Source organism: Pteropus vampyrus, unplaced genomic scaffold (genome assembly GCF_000151845.1).
Source record: "Pteropus vampyrus isolate Shadow unplaced genomic scaffold, Pvam_2.0 Scaffold9, whole genome shotgun sequence".
NCBI classification, from domain to species: Eukaryota; Metazoa; Chordata; class Mammalia; order Chiroptera; family Pteropodidae; genus Pteropus; species Pteropus vampyrus.
Genome location: NW_011888790.1, coordinates 2,400,704 through 2,409,397, shown reverse-complemented (window position 1 = coordinate 2,409,397; position 8,694 = coordinate 2,400,704).

Below are 8,694 nucleotides of genomic sequence, written 5' to 3'. Positions count from 1 at the left end.
TAGTTGGATAGTGTTATCACAATAAAAATATAATAAGCTCTGGGTTTTATTTTATAAAAAACATTTACACAAGGAAAAGATGAAGGAGATATGTGCTATCAGCAGGTTACGTGAAAAAGACCTCAAGATCTTGGGAGATACACAAACTCAGCAAGAGCTGGTATAAAATGATGGCTTCGAGACTCACACATACCACACACATACATGCACAGATACATACACACACATGTATGCGCATGCATGTATCTGCACTTAGCAAAACCTTGGACTAAATTAACAGAAACATACCCAAATTAAAGAACAGAAAAAACTAATATTCTTTTTACCTCTCATATTTAAAGTATTACATTTGATTCGGTATGGTAAATTTTAAGAGAGTTATTGGTGATTTAAAATTTTTGCCATTATTCAATGACCAGAACATTGAGCAAAAATAAAAATACCTACTCACATATTTTTTTGACTTCCCATCTCTTCAATTCCAAGCTCTGCTAATTTAAAGGTCTTAGATCTCGAGAAATGATCCAATGTGGACACAACAATGGTTTTACTGACCTGGAAGTTGAGACATTGTCGTTTTGGGCTCTTCATGCCGCTGAACCAAGAAGAAAGATGTAGTTTATTATACAGCTCCAGGTATTGATTGCAGTTATCAAGGGGAAATCAGATCAGGGAACACAAGGAGGGCAAGAAGGTCTAAATTTGCAAGCCAGGGCATACTGGGTACTTCCGTATCCAGTAGTGCAAGTTAATGGGCAATAGTAGCACACTAACAAAGGCAGGACCACTGAGGACCCACATGCTTCAGGAATAAAGATTTGGTGTATGTCATCAGGGAAGGAACCTAAACAACCAGTGTGCTTGCTGAGGGCAAAGGGAACGTGGAAGGAGAGTGAAAGAAGCATACTATAAATATAAATTGTAGCCTTGTGACAAATTATAGAGACAAAGACTATAGCAGTGTGCATGTTTCCTTTGGTTTGTATGTATTTGGGTATATTAACCAATTATTTATTTCCCCCTTCCTTTTCTCCTATCTTTTATAAGAAATGTTGGTGATGATTACCTTTATTCCTAGAAATTTCAGGAGGAAGAAATATTAAGATCGCCTACAGACAGAAGTGATGATTGATGGGACCTTGTGTCTCCTCTTTTGGGATTTAATATTCAATTATTTAAGGGATATTTGCATAATATTATTATTGTCACTGGAAGTTTAAACATAGAGTTGAAAGATGAGGATAAATGCTGAATAGGCGAAAAGAAGGACTTGTCTGTTGGTTTGTAGCTCCATTCTGGCCTTCTGTGCTTCCCTCTGTAGTTCAGAGAAAACTGTATTTCCTAGATGCCCTTGGCAGCTAACTTCTCATTGTGGAACGTGGAAAAAATAGAGAACCTTTACCTTTCTCTACATCTTATCAGGCTCCTAGTAGTGACAGTAACAGCTGCACAAGGTGGTGCAATTCACATTCCTGCTTCCTTCCTTGGCAGTACCTTTCCAGAAGAATCAGCAGCGAGTTCTCAGCAGCCTCATCAGGGCAGTGGGCGTGGGCTCTCAGTTATACTTGTTCCCTTTTTGCTCCTTCATCCATAAAAGTGAGAATGGCTTCCTGTAGTTATTAACCTCTGGATAACTTCACATATTCCTTTTTCTCTCTCTTCTAGCCTTTCCAATCTTTTGATAACCAGTTCCCAATATTAAATTCTATCTCTGTGAAATACCTCGTAGGGGTTCTAGTCTTCCACAAGGACAACCACTAATACAGATGAACCTGTAGCCCAGCCTATGCAAAGAAAAACATGGAGTAGATGGGGGTGGAAGAAGGTGGTCACTGATAGGCCAGGAAAAATGGCCTATCAGTAATAGATCAGATAATAGGGCATCTTTATAAAGTCAGAGACAACGTGCCAGGACTTCTGATGTTAGCAGTTTCAGGTAGTGAAAGGCCCCGGGTGTGGCCTTGGAAATAGTGGCTGAAGTGAAGTGGAAGTGAAATTTAACTGTAGTTGATGAGATCTTTTAACTGTGGTGCAATGATGCTACTTGTTTCACTCAAATGATTGTTGAGATAAGGAATGAGGACATTTTCTAAAATATGATAATAATTTTTTTATTAGAGAAATACATTTTAATGGCCAAGACAGGATACTGGTAATGACATGAATTATTTCCCCCTCTTCAAATTGCTAGACAAATGCATAATGAAAATGTCAGAGATTACTCTGCCTTCTGTCTCAGGCAATAGCCTTAGAGCTACTGGCAGTAAGTTAATATGAACACGCATATTTGGCTCTGTAAGCATACTGGAATCTTATATTTTCCTCTAGGGTATATAAAACAAAAACAATAAAAGATCATAGATTAATATTTGCCCTTGGCTGAAGTCAGTGAAGTCTATTTAAAGATCCTGTGGTACAAACATAAAAGAAAAAGAAATATCACAAGGCCCGATGTTTAATGGTTTGGCAAGTGCACTGTAATTAGTACACTTTCAGAAAGACATGAAATTATCATTAGTGAGTAATGGGATTAAGAAGATTAAGAAGACCACTAGAAGTTATTTATACCTCATTTCAATGTGCTGTCACACTAACTCTAATTTACATTAGATTTATGAGTTCAATTCCTTGACTTTTCTTTTGCCGAAATCTTTGCAGTGATGGTACCATTGGTATTACCTGGCATTTCCTTTCCAGAAAACAGAAAAATAGCATCAATACATTCATTTGGTATCAAAAGGACAAAATCTGTGGCTGTGTTATGCTCTTAATGATCCTGCACTAATTTATCTTTTAGTTAGATTGGCCTAGGAAGTGTTCTTATCATATTTACACCTCTGTAACTTACTTTTGTCCATAAAACAGTCCTTCCAGATAGAATTCATTAGAATTGGTATTTTACCCTGGGGTATACTTTGCTATCTCCCTTTATAATTAATGCATTAGTCTGGATCCCATTAGGATTGTTACACAGGCTCCATCTCTACCTGCTGGAGAAATGTATTCAGTCACACTTTCCCTGCACTACTGCAAGTTTTATTTTCATCTGATAACTACAGCCAAGAGTCTACTTAATTCAGCAAATTAAAAATTTTATGCAGGCTAAAAAGGGATAGTGGGGCACAAATCTGGGTAATGTATACTTTTATCTCCCCAAAGATTTTTAAATTTAACTGTAGGTTACTCTTTGAAGATTTGTAAGTAGAGATATTAAGGGTAATTTTAAAAGATTTTACCCAAATAGACTAATATTTAAAGTCTTCTCAATTGTACACTGTAATCTATCCTCTATTCTTGTATTTCAGTTTGCCCAGCTTTGCCTCTTGGATTGCTTTTTTATAAGCAATGTTACTCAGGGGATACCAGACAAATCTATGTGGGAGCTTCCGTCACTAAGCTTAGAAGACAGAAATAACAAAGGATGATGGCATAGAAGCACATGACTAGTTGCCAGTTGTTACCAACGGCACAACTAAGCAAAAAGCCAGGCAAATATACACATGTATAGGATATTTTTTCCAAAATAAAAAGTTTTATTATTTTCAGGTAATAAAAAGAATACATGCTCATTATAAAAATTTCAAATATATGAAAGTTTAAAAAAGTAAAGATCACCCAAATACCATAGCCCAGAAAAAAGCCATCATTAACCTATTGGCAAAGATCTCTCTATGAAATATATATTATTCTAAGACATCCAATGTTATAAATGGACTTATATTAAATGTGCTATTCTGGAGTCGATTTTACGTTCTATAATATTTCAGGGACAAATTTCCATAGCAATCAACACAGATCTAAATAATCTTTAATGACAGTTGCATACAACTCAATTGTATATATGTGCTATAATTTATTAAACCCATCTACTGAAGGACATTTAGGCTATTTCCAATGTTTAATATCATAGCATCATAAAGTATATCTTTGCCCTCTGATTTACACATTTGTGTAATTCTTATTCAGTAAGATAAATTCCTAAACAGATTGCTGGGTAAAAGTATATCATTTCAACTTTTGATACCTGTCACCAAATTTAATACATATTGCCTTCTTAGAAAGGTTGTAACAATTTTTGCTCTTGCCAACAGTGAACAAGAATGCCCATTTGCCCATATTCTTGTCTTACTTCAATATCTGCCAATCTGAGAGAATAAAATTTAATACTAATAAAATCATAAACACATATTTATTGGCTGCTTTCATTTTCAAATAGGATACTCTTTATTTTTAAGTTAACTCTTTTCAGAGCAGATATTTCCTGGACTTAAGTAAACAGTTTTCAGTTCACATCCTCACTCCACTGTTAGTGTGATTCAGGATGAGAGTCAATATCCTTGAGATCATTTCCCTTGATCTTACAGTAATAGAACCTAGCTCAATAGGGCTTTGAAGCTCAAATATGTGAATGCACCTAGCACACTATTGGGCACATCAATGTTAACTGAGTCTGAATCTCCTGCAGTTAAGCTCTTTTTATCTCCTTAGCCTTCATTCCAATTAATGTTGGTCTCTAAGAAAATTTTACAATTAAGGAGCAAATGAAAAACTTTGGAAATACTTATAGAAATATCTCTGTTTATGGAGATGACCACAAAGTTTGCAATGAGGCAGATGACATCAATTAGAAAGCTCTTATGTGAAGATTTGGTAGGCAATGTAGATCTTTGAAATAAAAATGCCTCCCAAGGAAACAGTAGCATATCAAGTCCAATGGACCATCAAATATCTATAAATGATTTGGGACAGAAAATGGAAACAAAATACAATGAACATCAATTTATTTCCTGTCAGATGTTGCTTTATCATTGCTTAAACATGGTTTGGGAATATCTTCTACCATAAAGCAAATTTTTAAGAAATGTACACAGTCAAACTCCTTTTCTCAGAGATATCTCAGATATTAATATTTGAAATTAATAATTTTTATCCAGTAATGGTGAGACGGAATCATTTAAACAATCAGTTGATGACAGTATGACTATTAGAAAGACAAACTTTGGGTGCAATGAGATGATAGTCTTGATACATTAGATATCAATGATTTTGAAGATGTTCTGAAAGACTTTGATTCATTCATTTTACAAGTATATATTGGGCCATATTATGTGCCAGATACGTGAGCAGTATATAACCCCTGCCCCCAGAAATGTTTCAGTTTGTGAAGGACAAGAGAGAAACAAACGGGCAATACCAGTATGGGATGATAGTGAGGTGAGGTATGTGTAGGTGCTTCAGATTACTTAGAAGAAGCCTGTTGAAGATGCCATTGGTAGCCAAATAAATGCCCCCAAAGAATCATAGGTCAATAAAAGAATAGAATCTGTCATGATTGCTAACCATGCCATAGATTGCTTAGTGCACACTAATAGCAAAGAAATGGGCTACCATGAGATATCACCTGTACAACAGGACAAGGAGAAAACCTCTCCGAACCCCTATGGAAGAGTTAGCAGAGAAGCCAGGGTCTGTGTTCAGACAACACTCTGAGATGGCTCAGTGCAACTGGTCTCATGGAGAGCTGCCAGTTAGTGTTAGAACTGAGATTAAAACTCTCTCACTGTGCTTCCTATTCACCCATTCATTTATTCACTCAAACGTAAGCTCCGTACGGGCACAGATTTTTGTTGGGTTTGATCTTCGCTGTATCCCCAGCTCCTAGAAAAGTGCCTGACACAAAAGAGGCTGTTGATTAATATTTGTTCAATGAATGAAGAATGGATGGATGGATGGATGGATGGATGGATGGATGGATGGACGGACAGATGGATGGATGAATTCATTTAACTCACATCAAATGACAGTGGAGGTGGGTAACTGCGGCAGAGGGGCAGGATAATGAAAAAGGCAGAAAACATGGCTTGTGTGACTAGTGAAAATTTGTGAAATCAATAAATGACTTCACATTCATCCCTTTCCATGGGAGCTTGAACCTGCAGTGGCTTCTTTGTGCCATGTTGAATACAAGAAAGAATATGGGCTCAGAAGTCAGACAGATATGGGTTCAAATTCTGGCCCTTCCAGATCTGGGAAGACCTCAGGCAAGTTCCTTAACCTCCCTGAATCAGTTCCTCATGTATAAAATGGGATTTATACCTTCAGAGTGGCTGTGAGGCTTAAACAGGAAAAAAAATGTTGAGCTCTGGACCCAGTTTTCTTCATCTGCACCCCATTCTTCCAACTCAGGAGATGAGTTTCTGCAGAGTTCTGGTAGAGCTGTGGGCCTCCAATTCTTTGGATAGTCATCCTGGAGTGTTTCTTGGTTATTCTTTTCTATTTCTCTTACTTCCTTCTCTCTTTCTAGCAAACTTCTCCAAGAAGCTTTCCTTATCCCCTTGAAAGTGCACAGTAATCTCTGCCTCCACCTCACCCTTTCAGCCCTTACTTTCAGTTCCATCAGTTTGTGGTTCAAATAACAGATGTCACCAAACTGTTAACTGGGGCCTTTTCTTCCTTACATGGTGTCTTAGTGGCCAATACAGTGCCTGGATTCTGGCAGATGCTTAATAAATGCTACACAGGATAATCCTCACTTCCTATACTCACTGTACCTCAGGTCATAAAAGTCGTTTTACACAGGCTGAAGTACCACTGCATGAAACTACGCTATTATGTAGTGAGTCATGGATCATTACAATTATCAAGAAGTCGATAAAAATTAATTGTGTCTGAAACCCCATACCTATTTTCAAAAACAACAAAATATTTTCTCCATGTTTTAGGGCATTACAAAATGGGACAAAAACCTTAACAGTTAGGATCTGCTTGGAGGATTGTCCACGGTGTATTATGAGGATAAAAATGAGGGAAATTCTTTAGTAATTCATGTTTGCTGATCATGTATCTTAGTCACCACATCATGAAGCCAGGAGGTATCTCTTAGTGCCCATGGCAGAATGAAAGATTTAATTCTTATAAATTAACATTTATTAACACAACCACTAGAAGGCAAATCTAGTCAGGAGGACTAGGTCACTCAGAAAATTGGTAATTTCCAGTCACAGTGGCATTTGCTCAGAGTGCCATTAATCAGGTTATTGACAGCTAATCTGACTTGGTCCTTTAGATGTCCAAAATAGTCACTCCTCAGCAAGGTGATCTAGTCAAAAGATCATTGACTAAGAGTATTTCTAGAGCTTCTACTCTACGTTAAATAAAATCCTAGGTAATAGTGTAAATATAAAAGAATGAAAAGAAATTATACTCTTTTCAAAAAACATAAAACCAAGATGGAAAGAGAGAATCTGCCTACCTGAACAATTTGAGAAAACTTTAAGGCAGCGGCTCTCAGAGTGGCCTGTACATCGGCGGTGGCAGCAGCACCAGGAACTTGTTAAAAAGCCAGATTTCTAACCCCAGATCTACTGCTTCAGAAACTGGGTGGGCCCAGCAATCTGTGTTTTTAACAGGCCTTCCACATCATTTTGATGCACATTCGAGTTCGAGAAACACCGCGTTAAGTCAAATAAGCAATTTCAAATCAACATAAAAGCAACAGATTACACATGTGCTGAGTAATGGCACAGGCCTGCTGTTAATCAGAGCTTCCTTAATGGCCTCTCACTGAAGGTACTGTGGGGTCCAGATTCAAAGTGAAAAACAGTTTAAAATAGAGTCAGCTCTTGATTATCTTGATTACCTCATTTGAATTATTAGTGGCAACTTCCCTTGATTCCAGGCTAATTTCTCCAATTCAGCCAAAAAGACTTTCAGACCATATCTCTTAAATAAACTAAATCAACCTTGGAATGGTCTGCAGTATATAAAGCCAAATGCCAAAGACGTTTACTACTGCTTTTCATTAACACGTGTAATCAAGAGTTGCCCACTAGGACCGGTCACAAGAATTAAAATCATATGAAGTCAAGTCCAACCCTTTCCCCCTACTAGCCTTAGCACGAGGACAGTTTGGAAGCATTTGAACACATACATCATGATCAGATGGAGAAGACAGCACTGGACAGCCAAGTCCGCTGCAGACCACAGCCTGTGAACATGGCCTCTCTCAACTGTTTACCTGGGGTCTTTTTTTGGCCTGTCAATTAGACTAAGACTTATTGTGTTTTCAACCTCACATTCTGCCATGAGATCCTTTTCCCAAGAATTGTAGTTCCATGTTTCTGACCTTGCTCTGCTAACTTGGCCCTGATTCCTGATTGACTTCCTTTTTTGATTAGTTGTTCTTGAATCTGAACTCCAATCCAAGTATGATTAACCCAACAACACTGACTCACACACACACACACACACACACAAACACGAAGGCATGTTCCTTTTCCTCATGCACCGAAAACTAGAGGTCTACTCTTTTATTGTAAATATTCTGGAGAGGGAGATTCTGTAAATCTTTTGGAAATAGTTTTCTTGGAGTGTTTCCATCCATCATCATAAAGACAGTCATTATCCTCACTTTGTTAATCTACTCAGCAATGTTTACTATAGCTGAATTTTTGATTACATGGGTTCATAGAGATAATTTAATTCAACTTAATTGATAAGGCGACACCTGATCCTTATAGGATAACACACAAGGACTTGAAGGTATGGCCACTACACACTCAGGGAATGTGATAGAGTAATAGCTCCCCAAAGATGTCCATGTCCTAATCCCAGAAACTTGTGAATATACTGCTTTACAAGAGAAAAGGGAAAGTGTAGGTGTGATTAAATTAAGAATCCTGAGATGCAGAGATT